This window comes from Musca domestica, unplaced genomic scaffold, assembly GCF_030504385.1.
Source record: "Musca domestica strain aabys unplaced genomic scaffold, Musca_domestica.polishedcontigs.V.1.1 14, whole genome shotgun sequence".
In the NCBI taxonomy this organism is placed as follows: Eukaryota; Metazoa; Arthropoda; class Insecta; order Diptera; family Muscidae; genus Musca; species Musca domestica.
In genome coordinates this window covers 11,129,273-11,154,263 of record NW_026712192.1, presented here as the reverse complement: position 1 = coordinate 11,154,263, position 24,991 = coordinate 11,129,273, and the positions used below count along the sequence as shown (strand labels likewise).

Below are 24,991 nucleotides of genomic sequence, written 5' to 3'. Positions count from 1 at the left end.
TACCAATTTTGGATCACTATTGGTGTCTAGGATGGAAAGATGTCGATTATTTGGATATGCGTACTAAATGTTACTAAATTTGGTATTGGGTGAAGGAATAGACCTGAAATTATGAAATGTGAAATTAGCGTGGAGATGTGGGTCCATTGTGCAATTGTTTTGCTAATATCCTTCTCGGTAAACTTCAAAATGAGAGATTTTTAAGTCCTTTTACACCAAAAGGTTAACATTTTCCTATTATTCTTTCGGAAAAAGGAAAAAATCGAAATCTATAACTAATTTTTGAGTTACCGACAAAAGTAGATAGAATTAAAATGCTTATAATTTCGGTAATTATCGAAAATTATCGGTAATTTAGCGACGAAATCATAGTAGTAAAATTTTGGGTTTTAAAGTTAGCGTAACAATGATGGGTTAGAGAATACCACTGCAGATTTAGATCGGTAATGAAAATAGAAAATATTTTTTCCAATGCTTCGTTGTTGCTACGGAAAGTCTTTGAAAAGTGTTAACATTTACTCAAAATCCTTACACGGTGCTAGGTTCCAATGGGAACGATTCGGGATTCTTGACGCTGCTTTGCTAGCTTATACCACTATGAGAAACACAGAGTTTTTCGATCGTGTTTGCGGTTAAGTTCCCTTGGTTATCTGTCAAATACTAAAGGAGGTCGATGATCACTTTTCACCACCCCCTATATTTGTCCTAAGAACATAACAACACTTTTTATTAAGTGGATTTAAATTTGTATAACATTAACACATAATTACGTACGCCACTGTAAATGTTGAGTTCGTGCATTCCTATTTGAAGAGGGGTGGGTGGCATTTGGGTGGTGTTATCATTCCCGAACAAAGAGCGAACAAAACAAACAAATATCTACCTTGTGTTCGATAGTAATAACATCCACATTAAATCATGCAACCTGTATTCTCTCACACCCCTTTCGAAATGTTTGTTGTTACATTTTCTCTCTCTTCGACACACACATACACGTACGCACACACACAGTAAGTTTGCAACCCCCCCAAACCCATTGCCTTACAACAAAAAGGGAATGTTTTCGTTTTTTTTTCGTTAATGAAGACAAGCGGCAAAGTCGATGTGTGTGTGTTGTATTTTCCGTTATTTGGGGAAAGGAGCAAGAGAAGAACAGTAAAAACAACAACAAGAGAAAACTGCACACACGTCGTCGTCGTCGTTGTCGTTTCGTGTGTTATGACTATGTCTATATAACAGAACCAGCCAGCGTATGTCGGCGGCCAAAGGAACCTTTGTGCAGAGCAACTGTAATTCAGTATCGCACAAACAACATTAACGGTAACATCAACAAAACGAAAGCGAGCGGATATATTCGGAAATTCGAAAGACCATATTTTTTTAACTTTGTGGGGAACAGAACAGACAAAATTAGAATCGCACTAGAAGTACTAGATGGTGATTATGATGATGATGATGAGGACGAGGGCGAATACGAAGAAGAGTTAATCTAAACAAAATATACATTTGAATGCACCACACACACAGAGGCACTATACTCTGAGTGTGTGAGAGAGAGAGGCAGAGGGGCCAAATAACAAACAGTATTTGCCGCTCTATTTGAACAGAATAAAACCAAAACAAAAAAAAAAAACACAACAACTTTGTTCGTCCATATGTTTTTGTTGGTTCGGGCATGATGATGATGATGATATTGTTGTCGTCGTCGGCGGCTATGGTATAGAATAGTGCATTACAGTCTCTGTGTGTATATAGGTGTGCGTGTGTTTGTGCCCCAAAGTGTGAGTGAACTTTAGTGCGTTAGGTGAATACAAACAACAGCAAAAACAATAACGAAAACGGGCAAACCCAACAGCTCTCGTCCAGTGACAACAAAGGCAGCCAGGCCACCTATTTGGGCTCTTTGTTGTGTTCTTTTTTAGTTTTTTGTTTTAAATTCGGTTAAGTTTCGTATCTCTACCACGGGATTTTGTGCGGAATCGAAATAAAAAATCGGGAAATAACATTACACCGTGAAAAATAAATCCAGATGAGGAGAATCGAGGAATTGCAAAACGAATGCAAATTTTAAGAATTTCGGAAATAGAAAACAAATTGAGATTTCGAAGGAGAAAATCTGGGGTTTGAATGGCACAAGTGGATGATAATACGACCCATAGCAATTGCAATATTTCTCGGCCGTTGTAAAAAAATATTTATTTTTTCAAAATAAAATTTTCAAAATAATATTCAAAATCTAAAAAAGTGATTCTCTAGAAAAATTTTCAAAAAAAAAAAAAAAAAAAATTGTGTGTGATTTCAAAATTCTGCCCCAGTCAAGCAGGCATAAAAGTGAAACTTTTTTAAAAAAAAAATTGTTAATCAAAAATTTCGAATCCAAACTTTAGTGCGTGTTTGGAATACTCTGTTCTGATTTTAAAACGTATGCATGACAGAAGAAAACCCTGTTTGCCACAACTGGCTACAGAAATGTCCACGATGATATTGCATGTGCCACAGTCCTCTCCACACCACTAAGCTAATTTAGGAAAATTCCATGCGAGTGGACACAATAAATGCTTGAATGACAACAAAAAAACGGTAAATGTCACAATCACCGTTATAACAATAAAAAACAACAAAAGGACCAACTAACACCATCATCCACAGAAAGGAGAAAAACCCCACATCCAAAGGAAAACATTTACACCAGAAAACACAAACAACACATGAAGCAGTCATTGACATAAAAATAAACAAACGTCGTATAAAAAATAAAAAAAAAAACATAAAAGAAATCATTGACTCTCCTCCCTCATCACAAATGTTCTCCCACACATAAAAACAAAAACCTCAACAACAACAAAAAATTGCAAAGCAATGCGTTTTCCCAAAAATACCACAAATGTCTTTCTGAAAAGTTTTGCCGGTTTTTCTACCAACTAACGAACGGTTCGGTTTTACATGCTCCCAAGCACACACACACATAGAAGTACTCTCAAACACAAGGGAGCCATTGCAAAATATAGGGGTGTGAGAGCGGAAACAGAGGAATGCAATAAAAACAAACATCAACACTTATCTGGTGGCGCGTTGCAAGCAAGTGTGTGTAAGTGTCGACGTCGTCGTCGTTATATTATTGTTTGGAGCATTTTTACCGTTACTTCAAACATTTCAAATGTGAAATAACAATGCAATCTGATAAAGTTCTCTATCTTAATTATTCTAAAATTTAAAAAAAAATCTTAATTTGTGCAAAATTTAAAAAAAGAAATTTAACAAGAAAAGAAAGTTTCAATAGAATAGTTTGAATCTCTAAAACCGAAAGTGAAAATGATTTGAAAAGAAAAAAAAAAAAAAAAAATAAACAATAAAAAGAAAACCAGCTAACAAAGAGAAAATTTCCAAATTAAAAAAGTTTATATTTTAAAGTGTTTGGGACCAAACCAAAAAAAAAAAAAGAGAAAACCAAAAAAGTTATTTGAATTGAAAAGTTACAACCAAAGAAACCAAACAGACTAAACTTCAACATCAATATTATTATCAAAAATAACAGCAGCAGAAAAAGGAACCTTACGGAACACCAGCAGAATAAATAAGACAGCAACAAATAATGTAGGTTTGAATTAAAATAATAAATTTTATTTAATTTAAGGCTCTTATTATGTACTAAGTCGATTTTTTTACATCTGAGTAGGTAATATGTGGGTTGAAATAAATGTATTTAAGTTGGACTTTATGGATAAGGATATCTTCAAAATTCCACTATTTCGCAAGCATATTTACTATTACTTAATATATAATTAATTAGGTTGTGTATTCTTTGAGATCGCAGGAAAAGACTAATAACTAATATTAAATGGGGCCATAAGTGATTGTATGTGCTTTATACCCTCCACCATAATATGGAGGGTATATTAAGTTTGTCATTCCATTTGTAACACCTGGAAATACACATTTTAGACCCCACAAAATATATTTTTGATCATCATAAAGTTCTATGTCGTTTTAGTAATCTCCGTCCGTCTGTCCTTCTGTGGAAATCACTCTAGCTTCCGAACGAAATGAAGTAGGTTGATAAAATTTTGCTCAAATATATGTTATATCAGCAGTATCAGCAATAGCTGCACTATTGGTATTGAAAATGGGCCATGTAGGTCCACGTTTTGGTATAGCCCCCATATAACGGTACCTCCCGATATTCGGTATTTTGATTTTATCGACATTATAACCGATTTTTTTTAAGTTTCGCATTTGAACAGGTTCATTTTGTCGTATAGACCCTAATATAATAGCTACATTCGGTATTTTTTAGATTTTAACAGAATTTTAACGAATTTTTTGCATGATATCATTTGGAGAAGGATTATATTAAAACAAGTAAAAAATCTGTAAGTTCGGCAGGGCCCATCTTTGAATACCGTCCACCATTTGAAACGATTTCGGTAATATTCAAAAAAAAAAAAAAAAATAATAATAATAATAATAATAATAATAAAATTAACAAGTAAAAAAGCTGAAAGCTCGGCCAGGCCGATCTTTGAATACCCTCCACCATTTGGAATGAATTTGGCAATTCTCAAAAACAATAAAATCCGTTAAAAATTCTGTTAAAATCTTAAAAATACCGAATGTAGCTTTTATATTAGGGTCTATACGACGACATGAACCTGCGTAGGTAACATTTGTCATAAGCCATTACAATATTAAAATGCGAAACTTAAAAAAAAAAAAACGTTAAAAATGTCGATAAAATCAAAATACCGAATATCGGGTGGTACCGTTATATGATGGCAATGCGAAGACGTGGAGCTGCACAGACAATTTTCTGTCATAGGCTGTAGTATCCATTACGAACTTCAAACACCAAATTTGAAACAGTTCCGGTGAATAATGTCGCTAAAATCATCAAAGTACCGAATATCGGAAGGTATCGTGATATGGGAGCTATACGAAAACGTAGACCTGCACAGACAATTTTCTGTCTTAGGCTGTAGTATTCATTACGAAATTCATACACCAAATTTGAAACAATTCCGGTAAATAATGCCTCTGAAATCATTTAAATACCGAATATTGGTATGTACCGTTATATGGGCGCTATACGAAGACGTGGACCTGCACAGACAATTTTCTGTTTTAGGATTTAGTATCCATTGCGAACTTCAAATACCAAATTTGAAATGATTACTGTGAATAATGACGCTAAAATCATCAAAGTACCGAATATCTGGAGGTACCGTTATATGGTGGCTATACGAAGACCTTGACCTGCACAATTTTCTGTCTTAGGCTGTAGTATCCATTTCGAACGTCAAATACCACATTTGAAACAATTCTGGTGAATAATGTCGCTAAAATCATCAAAATACCGAATATCGGGAGGTACATGGGGAGGTATATGGGGGCTGTATGAAGACGTGAACCTGCACAGACAATTTTCTGTCTTAGGCTGTAGTACCCATTACGAACTTCAAACACCAAATTTGATTTTTCCGGTGATTTACATCGCTTATATCACCAAAATACCGAAAAAGGGAGGTGCCATTATATGGGGGCTATACCAAAACGTGGACATACATCACCCATTTTCAATACCAAAAGTCCTGCAGAAATAATACACATTTGAGTAAAATTTTATCAACCTACTCCACTTCGTTCGGCAGCTAAAGTGATTTCCACAGACGGATAGACGGACAGACGGACGGACATCGCTAAATCGACATAGAATTTTATGCTGATGAAGAATATATGTACTTTGTGGGGTCTAAAATGTGTATTTCGAGATGTTACAAACGGAATGACAAACTTAATATACCCTCCATAATATAGTGGAGGGTATAAAAATGTATATCGGAGCCGAGTTGCACAAAATGGGAACGTACGTCCCGAATTTCACTTTTTTTGGGCTGATATTAGCCATTATTTGCACAATTAACCCGAAACCAGATGAAGATATATATGGGAGCCATGTCCAAATCTGAATCGATCTTGATAAAATTTGGCAGAGGTATTTTGAAGCTCTATAATATTTCTGGTAGCAAATATCATTGTTGTCGAATGCATATTACGAACTTGAGGGGTTAAACTTCAAATTGGATGAAACATATATGTGGGACCTATAGCTATATCTGAACCGATTTTCTCCGAATTCGATGTACTTGCTTCTAGATTGAATTCGGTTGGATATGCCGAAATTCAGGTCATTCAGACTGATATTGGATATTTGGTGCACAATTAACCCGAAATCGGTTGATGATATATATGGGAGCTATATCGAAATCTAAACCGATCTTGATAAAATTTGGCAGAGGTATTTCTGGGATGTATCTAATAACCGGTACCAAATATCATTGTTGTCGAATGCATACTTAAACACCAAATCAGAAGAAATATATATTTGGGAGCTATATATCTGAACCGATTTCCACTAAAATTGCTTCCAGACTGAATTCAGTTGGATGTGCTAAAATCAGGTTATTTGCACTGATATGGGCTATTTGATACACAATTAACCCGAAATAGGTTGATGATTTATATGGGAGCTATTTCTAAACTTGAACCGATTCTCACAAATTTCGATACGGCTCGTCTTAGCGGCAAACAAATTTTATTTAGAAAAATTCACCTCAATCGGATGATAAATGCGACCTGCATTTTGTTCACAAAAATACATGGACAGACGCACGGGACAGACTGACATGCAAAAATCGACTCAGAAGGAAATTCTATGAAGATCCTCAAAAGGAACTATGGGTCTCTCTCTCTTCTTTCTCCATGTTACATAGAAATGCAAAAAGACATAATACCCTCACCGCTATGTGTAGAAATGTAGAAATGTGTAGAAATGCATTCAAAATGTATCTACTAAAAGTGAAAATTATGTCATTGCTTTTTTGTATTTTTAATTTAAGGCGTATCCAATTCGTGTCAAAATATCCGTTTACACTTCATTTTTTGGAAAAAAAAAAGGTAAAAAAAAGGATTGTGGTTCTCTGAACAATGGACATTTTTATATCTATCTTATTTTATATTTTATACTTTGATAGAGTTCTTTTATTACAACCAGAATCATTTCCAAAGATGTACAAATGCCTACGCCAAATTTTGTGAAAGTCGATTCAGAGTTAGTTATGCCTCCGAGTTCCTTATGATCCCTAATTATAACTGGTCTAAAGCCAAATACCAAATTAGTTTCACCACCTCCTTATTTTTACCATGAACCAACACTTCAAATTTCCAGCTCCATCTCTTCACCCAAACCAAATTGTACCAAATGCAGTAACATTTGTTATAGGTCTTTCCTGCTTATATTAACCCTACATCCAGAATTGAGTTTTGATGCTAAATGCCAATCCGTTCAAATAATACCAAACGGTCACACATTTTTAGTATTTATAGTTTGAATTTCCAAAAATCCTGCCCTATGTCACCCCTACACACCAACATTGACCCACATGTAAAATATTCAACTGTTTCGCCGGGGCGTTAAATCAGCCAGTTATTCACTGAAATTATTAGAAATATATGTTTCTAAATGGACGCACTAAAATGGCTGTTACTAATAAATCCATCCATGTACACGTCAGCACACCCACAAAAGTCTGAAATATCACATTACAGATGATTTGGTTTGACAACTTCCAAATACAGAAAATCAAGAGCGGTTGCATAGGGGCTATATCAAAATGTGGACCCATATTTGACTTTTTTGATGTGGAATTAAGCTATGCACTGGTAGCTCGATGTTTCAAACTTGAGAAGATTTGGTCGGAAATTGAGACCGGAAAATACGAAATAATCACGAGGATCCGTGAAAACATTGAATATTTCTTTACAAGGAGTTAAAAATTGAGAATTGCGAAGTGCTATATTACAATTGATTTCGTTCGAAAGGTGGGCATAAAATTTTCCGAATTTTTTTTCGAGATGATTTGGTCGGAAATTGTGACGGAAAATCACTTGGTTCCGTGAAAACATTAAAACATTTAATATTTCTTTGCAAAAAGTTAACACTTGAGAATGCGAAGTGCTATATTACAATTGATTTGGTTCGAAAGTGGGGCATACAATTTTCAGAAAGGGCCTCTTTATGGAGGCTATACCTAAACACCAAAACCGAACCGATTTTCACCAGATTTGAAATATTTACTTCTAGACTGATTTCGATCAGATGTGCCGAAATACATCTTGTTTGGACGAATATTACACACATGGCTCCTAATAAAATTGAAATCGGATGAATATATATATATATATGGGAACTATATTTAAATCTGAACCGATCTTCATCAAAATTGCCAGACATACTTTTGGACTAAAACTAAAATTCATTCGATTCGGACTGTTACGGCTTTATATATGGGAGCTATATCCAAGTCTGATTAGATTATTTCCAACTTAAATTGGGTTTGTCTCTTGGCTAAGCAAATGATTTGTGGAAACTTTCACCTCAATCCGACAGTATATAAGACCTGTACTTTCTTTGCAAATATACATAGACGGACAAACATGCACAATACGACTCAGAACGTGATTCTATGAAGATCGTCGAAAGAAACTAAGGGTATATTTTGTTTTCTTTTGCCTGTTACAAACAAATGCACAAATATATAATACCCGGTAGCACAGTGTGACACAGGGTATTCAAATTGTCCCATTCCGACTCTCGTTTTGTTAACAATTTTTCATCAAAATACCACAGATTTTGACTTCCCTTTACAATTTTCCGTTTTCCATATCAAAACTGGGTGGAGAAATATTTCTACTGCATTCTTGTTAAATATATCCAACCTAATGTATCCCTCAGAATGTGTCTTCCTCAGAAAAGTATATTCTTTAAAATATGACATTTCATCTGTCCTTCTGAGCGTGTATTTATTTTGTCTTTGGCCTTCTTGGGAAAACAAATAACTTTGGGCCAGTAACAACGAATTTGGCATTGGCTTTCAACTTTTCACCCTGAAATGAAATCTCTTGCTCAAATCTAACTTTAAAAATCTGTTGAGTTTTCCTACGAAGGGGGGGGTGGCTAAAGCTCTTTTTGCCTCCTTACCACAGCTGGCCCCTCATTTATCATTTAACCTTGATTTAGTGTTTTATTAAAGTACTACATACAATCTATGCGATACGAAGTTAGAACGAAAAAAATAAATAAATAAACACTTCGCCGCGATTGTGAACAGGCGGAGGGGAGTCTACTACACGTTAATCGACTTTAGCGTTTTTTTCCCTACTTATTTAAATATTTCACGGTCATAAACGTTTAACCGCAATTAATTTGCCAAAACGTAATGTCAAAGTAAAATATTTAAGACTTGTTGTTCATTTGGAGCGTAACGTGGCGCTTAGTAAGTTATTTCATTCCTTCATTCGTTCGTTCGTTCCTACTTTCATTCGTTTGATCGCTGAAACGTTGTACTTGGGCAAAAACGAATTTCATGTTCAAACTAAATACCGGAACATCTAATGTTGGCTATGAGAAGAAGGATGTCGGTAATTTTCATAATTTTTTTCGTCGTATTAATGTTAAATGGGGAATTCGAGTATTTTGGTTTTAACAGAAATTTTTGGTATTCGGGGAAAGAGAGATTTAATCGACATTCATGTTTATTGAATGCCTCATAATGGAGGAAATTGTGTTTAAAATATAATTGTGGCGGAATACAAGAAATGTCGATTAGGCGCTAGCAACGCATACATTAAGAGTTACGAAATAAATGTTTTGATTTATGCCGAATTTGGGTATTTTTGCTGGGAATAATGAAGATAGATTGCTGATAAAAATACAGTATTTTGTCAAACAGGTATTATTTTGGGTGGAATGTATTTTAATGTGGAAATGCTTTGCCATAGAATTTATGAAAATAAAAAAAAAACAGGGGCTGGATTCATATTCTATAAAAATATGAATTGAAATCGGGGACGATTTTCTCTATAATTACAGTGATTAAGAATATACACTCCACAGAAATTGTGAGTAGATGTTTCCATTTCATTCGGTCCACATTTTTTGTACCTTCAGCCTTCTGGTTATGAAGGCTATATATTGTTTGATTCCGCAATGTATCTATATTAATAAAATAATAAGGTAATTTACTGACTGATTGATTCATCAACGCCCAGACAAAACGGCTGAAGCTAAAATCTTGAAATTTTGGGTCAGGGTCACTCTTGGTCCAAAGGGGTCTGGGTTATAAAAAACCCAGCTATAAGAAGGTACTAAATATGGTACCCTTCGTATTTTAGAAAGTATTAGAGCTAGGACTCTTAAATTTGGAATGAGGTTCATTGTTAGAGTGAGTGATTGATGTACCAAAAGGATTTTGGAAATTCGCATTATAAGTGTACGAAAAATACAAAAATGTACTACATTTGGTTCGATTTCGTATTATGTGAACGGTTAGAGCTAAAATGGAATGGAGGTTGAGGAGTAGGGTCGATGTAAGGAGGTAGTTTTGGGAGTGTGTACTCATAAATATGAAAAGTACTAAACGGTACTAAATTTGGTACAATTGCAATTGGAGGAACGGATGGAGCTGGCGGAGAATAGGATTTGGGGTTTGGACGTAATTTGCAAAATTTGTACTTATGTGCAGGAACGGTACTAAATGGTACAAAATTTGGTACGATTTGGATTTGGATGAACCGATAGAGTTGAAATCCTAAAAATTTGGAAATAAGTTTCCTTTGCATTGAAGGAAGTTTTGAAAATTTTGTACTTATGTGTACGAAATGGTACCAAACTTGAACAATTTAAAATTTTTGGAGAACCGATAAAGTCTGAATTCTGAAACTTGGAAATTAGATTTCAATTGCATTCTAGGACTGAGAAATGTAGGTAGTTTTGTAAATTCGTACTTATGTGTATTATTAGGTTCAATTTAAATTTTGGGAAAACTAATAGGGTTGGATTCCTAAAATTTAGAACTAAGATTACTATAGCATTCTAGGACTGAGAAATATAGGTAGTTTTGAAAATTCGTACTTATGTGTACTAAATAGTAATACATTTGGTTCAATTTTAATTTTGGGGAAACCAATAGGGTTGAAATCCTGAAATTTGGAACAAAGTTTACTATTGCAGTGTAGGGCAGAGGTATGTAGATGGTTTTGGAAATTCGGACTTATGTGTAGTAAAAGGTACTAAATTTGGTACAATTTAAATTTTAGGTGAACCGGTAAAGTTGGCAGTCTGCAAATTTGGAATTAGGATCACCTTTTGTGCGAATTGGTTGATATATGGCGGGGAACTTGGAAATACCTACTAAAAAGTATGAAAATTACTAAATAGTATTAACTTTGGTACTTGGGGAAGAAATAGAGCAAGAAATCTGAAATTTGGAATGACAGTCCATGATTTTCGAAATTTTAAGAATATGTGTACCAGAAGTACAAAATTGCACTAAATTTGGTACCAATAGAATTATATGAAAGGATAGAGAAAAAAACCTTGAAATTTGAATCAATTGTGAAAAATAGTATTGATATAAGGAGGCGTTTTTGTTATATGTGGGATAGTGCTTGAAATCCCAATGATTGATTAAGTGTTGGGAGGTGGAAATTATTTATCCAATTTATAACTTGATATTAATAAATTGTGGTAATATTTCTAATACATTATATTTGGGTAAAAAATTATCTTAACATAAATTCAGTTAATATAAATTTCTTATTAAGCATAGAAAGAAGAGGGCACTTGATAGTTACGTAATGTGTTTGTAAATCAAAATTGGATCACTGCCAGGGAATAAATACTAAAAATTATTACAGGAATATAGTGGCAGTACGAAGATGCCGACTTGCGTACACAATTTTTATACCCTCCATCATACATGGTATGGAGGGTATATTATGTTCGTCATTCCGTTTGTAACTCATCGAAATAGTAATTTTAGACCCAACAAAGTATATAAATTCTTGATCAGCGTAAAACTCTAAGACAAATCAGCCCTGTTCGTCCGTCTGTCTGCCTGTTGTAATCACGCTAAAGTCAATACGAATTAAGATAGGAAGCTAAAATATTTCACAGATCTGTCTTTTGTCTGCAGGCAGGCGAAGTTCGAAGATGGGCTATATCGGCCCACGATATCATATATATCCCATATAACGGCATCTCCCGATATTCTGTATTTTGACGATTTTAGCCACATTTTTCAACGGAATTGTCTGAAATTCTACACAAGGAGTTCTTTACGAGTAATTTATATAGGATATTTGAAACAATTCAGGTGAATAAAGTCGCTAAAATAATCAAAATACCGAATATCGGAAGGGTTTTATGGGTACCAAACGTGGACATACATGGCGCCATTTTCAATACCAAAAGTCATGCGGATGTAGTATACGTTTTAGTAAAATTTTATCAATCTACTTCATTTCGTTCGGAGACTAGAGTGATTTCCACAGACGGACAGACGGATAAACGGAAAGACAGATGGACATTGCTAAATCGACATAGAATTTTATGTTGATCAAGAATATATAAACTTTGTGCGATCTAAAATGTATATTTCGAGGTGTTACAAACGGAATGACAAACTTATATACCCTCCATACTGTGGTGGAGGGTATAAAGAAATTGGGAGGTATGGAATTTGAAGACAATCGGACTCTTATTTCACATTTTATTGAAGTTGTAATTATCCCAAATGTTAACCCTTTTTTTGTAGGGGGGGGGGGGTGTGAATACTTGATGGAGTAGGCCGATATTGTCAGTGTACGCAACTGATCTACCACCAATAAAAATATTGGCATTTACCAAGTTTGAGCAAAATAGGTTGAGCCTTTCGTTATTTAATGAGGTAAATTCTTTTCTTCTTGAAAATTTTGACCTTTTGTAGGGGAGGTACCAGAAAGTGTGCACCGATATTGCCCATCTCCTAACACAATCTAAGTTTCACAATAATATTACGATGTACCAAGTTTGGACCAAATTGGATATGCCCTTGGAGAGATATCGTGTGTACCAGCCAGATGGACGGATCGTATCGAAATATCCTGAAAATGATTTGGTCTGAAACCTTTATTTTGATGAGGCACACTTTGACCTATCAAATGATTTATACCCTCTGTACCCATACGGCTGAGGGTATAACAAACGGGTACCGGGAGGGTACCGTTTGTAACTCATCGAAACAATCATAATTCTGTCCGTCCGTCTGTTGTAATCACGCTATAGTCTAAACGAATTAAGATAGGAAGATAAAATTTTACACATATCTCTCTTTTTTCTGCAGGCAGGTCAAGTTCGAAGATGGGCTATATCGGTCCACAATATCGTATATCCCCCATATAACGGTACCCCCCGATATTTTGATGATTTTAGCCGCATTTTCTAATGGAATGGTCTGAAAATTCACACAAGGAGTTCCTTGTGAGTACTTTATCCCTTGAAAGAGAATTATCTATATAGGTCCACGATATCGTATAGTCCACATATAACGGTACCCCCCGATATTCGGTATTTTGATGATTTTAGCCACATTTTGCAATTGAATTGTTCGAAATTCCACACCAGGAGTCCCTTATGAATTTTTCACCCCCTGAGAGAGAATTGTCTACTTAGGTCCACAATATCGTTTATCCCCCATATAACAGTACCCCCGATATTCGGTAATTTGATGACTTTAGCCATATTTATACCCTACACCACATAGTGGTAAGGGTATTATGTCTTTGTGCATTTGTTTGTAACATGAAGAAGGAAACGAGATAGACCCATAGTTACTTTTGAGAACCTTCATAGAATCACTTTCTGAGTCGATTTATGCATGTCAGTCCGTCTGTCCGTCCGTCCGTCCGTCTGTCCATGTATTCTTGTGAACAAAATGCAGGTCGCATTTATTATCCGATTGAGATGAAATTTTCCAAACAGTATGTTTTTGGCCCAAGGACGAACCCTATTGAAATTGGTGAGAATCGGATCAAATTTAGATATAGCTCCCATATATATATTCATCCGATTTCGGGTTAAATGTGCACCAAATGTCCACTATCAGTCCAAATTACCTGAATTTTGGCACACCCAACCGAGTTCGGCCTAGAAGCAAGTATTTCAAATTTGGAGAAAATCGGTTCAGATTTGGATATAGCTTCCATATATATCTTTCATCCGATTTGAACTTTAAGTCCCTCACATTCCTACTATGCACTCCACAACCGTGATATTTGGTACTAGATGGAGCACATAAATAGCTGTTTTAAATTTTATCGAAATCGGTTCAGATTTGGATATAGCTCCCATATATATCTTCAACCGATTTCGGGTTAATTGACCACCAAATGGCTAATATCAGCCCAAATGGCCCGAATTTTGGCACATGTGACCGAGATTAGCCTTAAAGCAAATACAACAAATTTGGAGAAAATCGGTTCAGAAACAGCTATAGCTTCCATATATATGTTTCATCCGATTTGGTGTTTAAGCCTCTCACATTCGTAATATGCACTCCACAAGAATGATATTTGATATAGCCCAGAAATAGCTGTTTGTAATTTTATCGAAATCGGTTCAGATTTGGATATAGCTCCCATATATATCTTCATCCGATTTCGGGTTAATTGTGCACCAAATGGCCGATATAAGTCCAAATGGACTGAATTTTAGTACATCGGACCAAATTCAGCCTAGAAGCAAGTATGTCAAATTTAGTGAAAATCGGTTCAGGTATAGATATAGCAACCATATATATGTTTCACCCGATTTAGTGTTTTAGTCCCTTACATTCGTAATATTCGCTCCACAACCGTGATATTTGGTACCAGGTATTAGATGGAGCACAGGAATAGCTGTTTTAAATTTTATCGAAATCGGTTCAGATTTGGATATAGCTCCCATATATATCTTCATCCGATTTCGGGTGATTGACCACCAAATGGCCGTAATAGCATCAATTTTGGCAAATCCGACCGAAACCAGCTTAGAAGCAAGTACACCAATTTTAGTAAAAATCGGTTCAGATATAGCTATAGCTCCCATATATATTTTTCATCCGATTTGGTCTTTAAGTCCCCCACATTCGTAATATGCACTCCACAGGAATGATATTTGGTACCAGATATCAGATAAAGCCCAAAAATAGTTGATTTTAATTTTATTAAAATCTGTTCCGATTTGGATATGCCTCCCATATATATCTTCATCTGATTTCGTGTTAATTGTGCATCAAATGGCCAATATCAGCCCAAATGGCATGAATTTTCGTACATAAGACCGAATTCAGTCTAGAAGCTAATACGTCAAATTTGGAGAAACCCGGTTCAGAGATAGCTATAGTTCGTAAAATGCACGATAGAATTAGATAGATTTTGATTTTGTACCAAATATCTCATGGAGCTCTGAAATGCCCTGTATAAAACTTTTTACGAGAGCTCTACTAAATATGCATAGTGGTGTAGGGTATCATATAGTCGGCCCCGCCCGACTTTTGAGCTTTCCTTACTGGTTTTAATTGAATTATCTGCAAATCCACACAAGGAGTTCCATGTGAGTACTTTATCCCCAGACATAGATTTGTATATATAGGTCCATAAGCACCTTCCGATATAAAGTATTTTAATGATTTTAATAGAATTTTCAATGGGTTTTATCTTTTTTTGAAAATTTTCTAATTCGTTCCAAAGGGTGGACGGTATTCAAAGTTCGGCCTGGCCTGCTTTTTTACTTTTTTATATTTAACCCCATTCAACAGCAGATTAGCATTAGCGTGTTAATGGTATTTGAATTTTATATCAATAAAGCTTTAACAATGCTGAAAATAATTTCCGCCCCACTAGCATATTTTCTATTAGCCGGTCCTTACAGTTTCTGTTGACATAGCTGACTCACCCCCTTGTTGTCGAATCATTAAAGTTTCCTTCATTTGACTTTTGCTTTTATTTTATAAAGTTTTTTTTTATTATCTACAATAAGGATAATTTTCCACATAAATCCTTTCCCATTACTTTGTAACTTGGCAAGTGCAAAGCACGGACCCAAGAAGGAACTTTTTCCTACAACAACATAATACTCATTAATTTTAATTTATTTCGCCATTTTATTAATTGAAAAATTTATGTCCATAGAAGATGCTAAGGAAAATCTTCAAGTCCCCCTATTTCTTTTTTGTCAAGTAAATCAAATCAAATTACTTTTTTATTTATTTTATTAGAGGAAAAGTTATTTAAAGTCAACTAAAATTTCAGATTTTGTTTGCGTCACCTTAATAAAATCTTATAATTAGAAGAAAAAAAGAGTTTTGTTGGGGCGTTAATACCCAGCTTTATTCCTTTGAGTCTGGCCAAGCGGAGAATAAGAACTTTTTTCATTTCATTGCTTTCGAATGTAATTAAATGTGAAAGCATTTCCTTTTTACCGGGAACTAGAAACTGATTTTGTTTTCTTTTCTCTCTCTCTCCCCCCCCTCTCTCTCTCTCCCCCCCTCTCTCTCTCTCCCCCCCTCTCTCTCTCTCTTTCCTTCTCTCTTTTGTAACGACCATAAATTTAATTTATTATCAATATCCAGCTTTCTCATCTGCTTTATGCCGGTGTGAAACACATTTCCTTCTTCAACAACTCAGTTTGATGTCGTGGTGTATTACTGCCTTAAGGACTTCCCCGTTTTTGGTTGAACAAACACTTGTTTTGTGGTGTCGGTCGGTCGGTATGTGTGTGTGTTGGTTGGTTGGTTGTTGGGTCCCTTTGTTGTCAAGTGGCTTAAAATGTACAAATTGTGTGTCACCTTTCTAAAATTAATTGTCCTTTTGACTGGAGTAACGGCTACATTTGTCAGTTATTGGTATTACCTTGGGGTCTATTTTTCCTGCTGTCGGGTTATAGAACAGAGAGAGAGAGCAAAACACAAAACGACCGATAAGATAAATTGTCCAAATAATTTAAGGTGGAAATTTTAAATTTATTAAGTGTGTAAAACGCTTTTTCTGGTATCAGCAGAGTAGAATACAAGCAAGGACAGCGTTTTGTTAAGTTGGAGAATAAATTATAACTATTTAAGATTTTAGAGGTATGTTTAATACCCCATACCCATATGTGTTGGGAGTATTATAAGTTTGAAGGTGCTAAAATCAGTATAATACCACGAAATATTGGTCTTAGACCTACGATGTTGCATATCGATCTTCATATTTCGCTGAGCTGACTCGGTCTAGCTTTGTGGATCTGTTCCTTCGTCTGTCCATTTTAATTTGTAATCACGCTATATGTAGGTCGCAGTTATGCTCCGATCGCCAAAGAAATTTTATATGGAGTTTGGGTTAGTGTCAGAATGGAAGCCTGTTGTATGCGGAACTTACCGCAAAATATTAAGGGGATGAAATGAACATAAAACTGACTTTTTCACTGATTTTGCAGTCACTCTATAGGTCACAATTATAAACTGATCGAAGTGTAATTTCACGTCGGATTTGAGTCTAGGATAAGGCTGATGCCTACAACTATGAATGGTTATCGGCTAAGATTTAAATGTCACGAATCATAATTTTTGAAAAATGCCAAACATTTCAATTCGATCGCGAACATTTTTATACCCTCCACCATTCTATGGAGCGTATACATATTCCGTTTGTAACTCCTTGAAATATTTATAATAGACCCTACAAAGTATACATATTCTGGATCAGCGTTAAATTCTAAGACGATCTAGCGATGGCCGTCCGTCTATCTGTCTGTCTGTCTGGTGTAATCACGCTATCTTTCGAACGGATTGAGATAGAAGTCTAAAATTTTGCATACATGCATAGTTTACCGGTAGGCAGGTTAAGTTCGGGCTATGGTTAAAATGGGCTATATCGGTCCACGTTTTCGTATAGCCCCAATATGACGGCACCTCTCGATATTCGGTATTTCCATGATTTTAGCGAAATTATTTACCGGATTTGTTTCAAATTTTGCATTTGAAGTTCGAAAGGGTGCTACAGCCTATGACAAAATTTTTGTATGCAGATCCACGTCTTCGTATATCTCCCATATAAGGGTACCTCCCATTATTCGGTATTTTGATGATTTTAGCGACATTATTCACCGGAATTGTTTCAAATTTGGTGTTTGAAGTTCGTAATGGGTACTACAGCCTATGACAAAAAATTTCGTAAGCAGGTCTACGTCATCGTATAGTCTCCATATATAAGTTTTCATGTAAGTGGTAGTTTCCGGAATTTTTTATGAAAATTTGCATGTACCTTCCAAATGGTGGAGTGTATTAAAAGTTCGGCCGGGCCAAACTTAGCTGCTTTTTTATTGGTTGATACTGAATTTTACTTTCCAACGAAATCATTAGTATATAAAGTCACAAATTCGACTCTTTAATTTGTTACAGATTTCTTAGGCCAATATAGTCTGAAATCGGAAATGTAGCAAAAAATGCACATGAATCTCAATTTTCAAATACCGTTCCGAATTCCCTTAAGCATAACAGAAGTCGTACAAATAAATCAATTGACACGGAATTATTCATTGTCTCATGGCTCTGGTCAGACTCGTTCATTCCAGTCCATAGGATTTCAGATCAAAGGGACGTAAAAAGGCAAATTTCCCTCTCTTCATGATTCTTTTAAGTTTTAGAATTAAGATTTCTTGGTATCTATTCATTTTAGGTATAAAATGGTTTCGGCAATATTACAGACAACACTACAAGGATACAAATATACACTTTTAACATTTTAGACAAATCGATTGGAAAATATGGCCAAAAGGTGAGAGAATCTGAAAGCCAAAACGTGGACCTATATTGATATTTTGCTTGATAGTAACGTTTCTCTAAATATAAACTCACAACACCAAAATTTGGCAAAATTTAAAGAAAAAATTTACTAAAATATATATATTTGACTAAAATATATACTGACAAATTTGACCAAAATACTTAATATCGGGGCCTTCCCTTTATATAGGTACGATACGAAAAAAAAACCATTTTAAAATCAAAATATATCTAATGATATTGGAATCCCATATCCACCATCTTCTCTCAAAACTGCATACCAACAGTGGCTTCCATATCAAATTTCCGAATTTCAACTCTATTCTAAGACCCAATCCCAAATTTATTGCCATACTTTTCATGCAGTTGTGCTATGCATATCCAAAACCACCTCCTTCTCTACACCCTAGACACCAGCAGTGATGTCGATACCAAGTTTAAGATTTTCATCTCCGTCCCAATTACCAACGGCAAATTTTTTTCCATAATCTCCACATTTTAACCACTGACACCAACAGTGCCAAATATATAACATTTCAGGATTTCAACAATATTTCTTCACCAAACACTAAATTTAGTTCTATTTAGTACCTTTCGTGCAGTTGAAGTACTCATTTTCAAAAAAAATTCCATTCATCAGATACCATCCATATCAAATGTCAGAATACCAGCTCTATCCCTTCACACAATATCAAATTTAGTACTTTTCGTACAATTATAGTACACATTCCAAAACCACCTTCATATCTTAATAGTAGATACCAACAGAGACCTAAATATCAAAATTGAGAATTCCAGCCCAATCCCTTCACACAATAACATATTTAGTACCATTTAGTACTACTCGAACACATATAGTATATATTTGCAAAACCAACACCAGATCTAAACTTCAGACACCAACAGTGACCAAATTTAGTACCACTTAGTACAATTATAGTATGTATATCCGAAACCAACCCGTTTTCTCAACCGCCGGCACCAACCATATCAATTTTTAGGATTTCAACTCTATTCCTTCGCCCATTACCAAATTATGTACCTTTCGTACAATTATATTACATATTTGAAAAACCACCACCATATCTCAATTCCAGATACCAACAGGGACCTCAATATAAATTCCCCTATTATTATCAAATTTTACTACCATTTACAGTTCCAACTATATCAAATTTCAGGATTTCAAATCTATTCCTTCATCCAATGCCAAGTTTAGTACTATTTAGTACTTTTCGTACAATTATAGTACACGTTTTCAAAACCGCCCCCCCATATCTCCATTTCAGATACCAACAGAGACCTCAACATCAAGTTCCAGCCCCATCCTCTTAGCCAATATCATATTTAGTACCATTTAGTACTTTTCCCACAAATATAGGAGTCATTTTCAAAACACCGCCAAATCTCAAAAAACAGATCCCATCAGTAATCTAAATAGTAATTTTCAGAATTTTATTTCTATCCCTTTCACCCAATACCAAATTTTGTACCATTTAATAATTTTCGTACAATTATAGTACTCATTCCCGAAACCACCTCCTTGTGTCCAGGCTATACATCCACAGCAAATCTAATATTAAATTTCAGATTTCAAGCACACCGTTTCGTCTAATATCAAATGGTACCAAATATTAGTACCATATAGTACACATAGGTACGGATTTCCAAAAAGTTCTTCACACCCCAATCCTACACTCCAACAGTAATCGTATGTCCAAATATCAGGATATCACCTCCATTGGTTCTCCCAAATCCAAATTGTACCTAATTTAATGCAATTTAGTATCCATATGTACAAATTTAGATAGCTACCTACTTCATATTAGCCAAAAGAAATCGTATTTCCAAATCTCAGGATTCCATTTTCAAAACATCCTCTATATCCCAATCCTACACACCGAGAGTTATCATTATTTCAAATTTCAGAATTCCACCCCTATCGGTTCGCCCAAATACAAATTGTACAAAATCTAGTGCCATGTGGTACGAATTTCCAAAACTTCCTTCATACCCTAATCCTAATCTCCGACAAAGGCCTTATTTCAAAAATTCAGGATGCCAGCTCTTTTGGTTCACCCAAATCCAAATTCTACCAAATTTAATACCATTCATACATCATACAATCCAATAGAAATCTTATATCCAAATTACAGGATTTCAACTCTACCGGTGCTCTCAAAATCTAATTTGTACCAAATTTAGTACCATGTAGCACGCATTACTACGAATTTGGAAAACTTCCTTCATAACCCGATCTTACAATGCAAGAGTTACTACCTCATTCCTACAAACCTCAGACATACAAACCTCAGACATACAATGCAATAGTAAGCTTATTTCCAAATTAAAGCATTCCAACTCTATTTTGAATCCCCCAAATTCAAATTGTACCATATATAGTACTATTTGGTAAATTTTTGCACATAAGTAAAAAAAATCGAAAACTATTCCCCTATCTAAATCCTACACTCCGGCAGTAATATTAACATCAAAATTCAGGATTCCAGCTGCATTCGTTCCTCCAAGTACAAATTGCACCAAATTGCTAACGAATCCTCTTTTGTGACTTGTAGTTCGTTATATACGTAGATCAATGTACATTTGTACAAATTTGTGCTGCTGTAAGTGAAGCCAAAATAATAAAAATCATCTAGGGACTATCATTTTATGTGGCATAATAAAAAATCAATTTTTTTTATACCACCTTCAATGATTTTTTCGAAAGAACACAAATTATACAATAAATAAAAAAAATTAGAAAAACAATTTCACAATGATATATTTTTGTCTATGGATTACTCGTCCACGGTTTTTTTTTATTTTTTTGGAATACGATAATAAACATAATAAACGTGAACAAGCTTTCGATGAAGCCAATAAAGAACCACACACAAATTGTTTACCAGCACCGAATTCCCATGAATAACATTTTTATATGGAATTCAGCTACAGGATGAAAGAGAGTGGGGGAAGAGGGTGAAAATAAAAAATATTGTAAAATAATTTCGTGGAAATTTTCAGTTGAATAAAAAATAAGTCGGCAAATATTGTCTTCTTTTTATAACCAGAAAAATTGTCCTACCTAAATCTGTAGCTTGGTGTATAGATACGTAGGTACACGCTTCGAGGTTGCTATGATAGTTGAATGTCATTGCTTAGTATTTTATTATTCCGTATTCGGGTGAAATGGCAGACATTAACGTCAGCCATACAAACACACACACAAGCACATGACAAATGTCTCTGTTCTTTTTCTACCTTGGCCCAAAGTTGGTTCACCTAAAATACCTTACTCATCGACAGTCCGCCGCCCCCAGGGCATGACATGTGGAAATATTAAAAAAAGCAAAAAAAAAAAAAAAAAAAACGCAGAATTACGGTAGGTGAGACAAAACAAAAATAATTACAGTACCAATGACAAGGGTAGAGATAATCCAATAATATTTATTTTTGTTTCGTTTGAATGTCTGCTTCGTTAATGAACTAAGCAGTTCATTTGCCGGTCTCCATATTTGCGTTTTGGGGGTCAAAAACGGCAAATGAGTGATAAACAAAATTATTATATACCAAAAAATATATGGTGTTGGTTCTCTTTGTGTGGACTGCATTTTGAATTCTGCCCAGATGTTATTTTTGATTTCCAAGATATAACTGATACTATTGACCAAATATTTATTTTTTTGGACAGTTAGAAGTCAATTGTTAATATTTTCAAGACGGCCAAGACCTTAAAATTTGAAGCAAATACCTTGAAATTTAACACAACGGTTCATATTATTTTCTCCGCCGTGTGTATATCAATTGATGTGGCCAAATTATCTCTCTGTCTGGCTGGCTGATGAACAGGGTAACTCCCGAAGAAATTATCCAACTTGGTTCAAAATTTTATCGGGTTGGAAAATGGGTAATATCGGCACAATACTTCCCCGTCTTAGCGAATGGAGTATCCGCGTATGGTGATAGGGCTAGCATCAGTTGAAACATGAACAGCATCGATCCATTGTTCTGGATCCTCCTCGAAAAGAGGTCAACATTTATAACTAATGGTGTGCACGATAAGGGTAGTATTCGATTTGGACCAAACTTGGTATATCGCAAGATCGGTCCACTCCTCCTTCAAAAAAAAAAAAAAAAAAAAAAAAAAAAAAAAACAATTTAAAAAGCAGTAAGTTCGGCCGGGCCGAACTTTGAATTTTAATTTAACTTAACTTTAACTTTTAATTTAGTAGAGCTCCACATAACAATTAAAAGTTTTTATGGGAGAATTTAATCATATACGCTGTGATTATAATTATAATTTAAAGTTCAAAAGACTAAATATGCCGAAGCATTTGTATCTCTTAAATTCGGACTTGTATTGCCCATGTGGTGCAAAATTAATTTCAAATCAGATAAAGACATATATGGGAGCTATATCCAAATCTGAACCGATCTCTATAAAATTTGGCAAAGATATTTCTGAGCTGTATTTCATATATTTCCCTAAATATCGTTGTTACGCAGTGCATATTACGGCTCTGGGTAACAAATACAACAAATCGGATGAACAATATATATGGGAGCTATAGCTATATCTGAACCGATCTTCACCAAATTTGGCATACTACCTTCTAGACTCAATTCGGCACATACGAATTCCATCCCATTTGGACAAATAATAGTTGTTTGGTACACAAAAAAAGTTAATGGGACGAAGTTATATATGGGAGCTATATCCAAATCTGAACCGATCTCTGATCTGCATTTGATATATTTCCCCAAATATTGTTGTTACAGAGTGCATATTACGGCTGCGGAGCACAAAAATAACAAATTGAATGAACAATATATATGGGAGCTATAGCTATATCTGAACTGATTTCGATCAAATTTGGCATACTTATTTTCAGGCCTAATTTGGTTGTATGTGCAAAATTCAATACTATTCGGGCTGATATTACACGTTTGGTGCACAATAAAACGCAAATCGGACGAAGATATATCTAAATATATCTAAATTTTATCTAGCTATATCTAAATTTTTACCGATTATCACCAATTTCAATCGGGTCCGTCCTTGGGCCAAACAAATGGCTTGTGCAAAATTTCATCTCAATCGGATTATATATGCGACCTGAATTTTGTTCACAAGAATACATGGACAGACGGACGGACGGACAGACGGACTGACATGCATAAATCAACGCAGAAAGTGATTCTATGGAGATCCTCAAAAGTAGCTATGGGTCTATCTCGCTTCCTTCTCCATGTTACAAACAAATGCACAAAGACATAATACCCTTACCACTATGTAGTGTAGGGTATAAAAATACCGAATGTAGCCGTATATTAGGGTCTATACGACGACGTGAACCTGCATAGGCAACTTTTGTCAAAGCTATTACAATATTCAAAAGCGAAACTTGAAATAAAATCTGTATATAATGTGGCTAAAGTCATCAAAATACCGAATATAGAGAGGTATCATGTTATAAAAGGTGGACATGCGCAGAGAATTTTCTGGCATAGGCTAATGTATCCATTACGAACTTCAAATGCGAAATTTGAAACAAATCCGGTAAATAATGTCCCCAAAATAATAAAAATACCGAATATCGGGGGTACCGTTATATACGGGGTACGGGGCCTATACGAAGACGTGGACCTACTCGGCCCATTTTCAATACCAAATGTCCTGCAGACATAATACACATTTGAGTACAATTTTATCAACCTACTTCATTTTGTTCGAAAGCTAGAGTGATTTGCACGGACATTGCTAAATCGACATAGAATTTATTGCTGAAAATATATATTTCGAGGTGTTACAAACCGAAAGACAAACTTAATATAACCTCCATACTATGGTGGAGGGTATAAAAAAAATTGTCTCATAGAATAAGTTACTTAATTTTGTGCAAACTTTGAAAATACCAATATTTTTGTAAGGTCAGGAGCTAAAATGTACTGACTTTCTTCATTAAATATCTCCCCCACAAAGGGTCAAATTTTGGAATAATTATAACTCATATAAAATGTAAAAAAGAGTCCGATTGCACTTTCCAATATTTTTAGCAACACAAAAACTGACGTGAAGATGGAATATATCGGTTCTTCTGGTATCTCCTCCACATCGGGTCAACATTTCGAATAGCGATGAAGCTCGTAAAACGCGAAATAAGCATCCGATGCCATACAAAATCGGCACATCTCAATATTTCTATCTAGGTACCTTCTAGTACCTCCCCCACAAAGGGAAAACATTTTGAATAACCAAAACGCTAATAAAATGCGAAATAAGCATTCGATTTTATTCAAATTTACCCAGCTCA

The 24,991-nt window shown here is 35.0% G+C and overlaps 1 protein-coding gene across 15 annotated transcripts in view; it reads left to right on the top strand.

Moving 5' to 3' along the window:
- Nucleotides 1-1,283: 1,283 nt before the first annotated feature.
- LOC101899720 (small conductance calcium-activated potassium channel protein) overlaps nucleotides 1,284-24,991 on the top strand; it is a 725,164-nt gene continuing 701,456 nt past the window's right edge. For all 15 annotated transcript variants that reach the window (XM_059119190.1, XM_059119189.1, XM_059119188.1 and 12 more), the window contains exon 1: nucleotides 1,284-3,594. The gene's annotated coding sequence lies outside the window, so the exon portion shown is untranslated. The remainder of the gene's footprint in view (nucleotides 3,595-24,991) is intronic.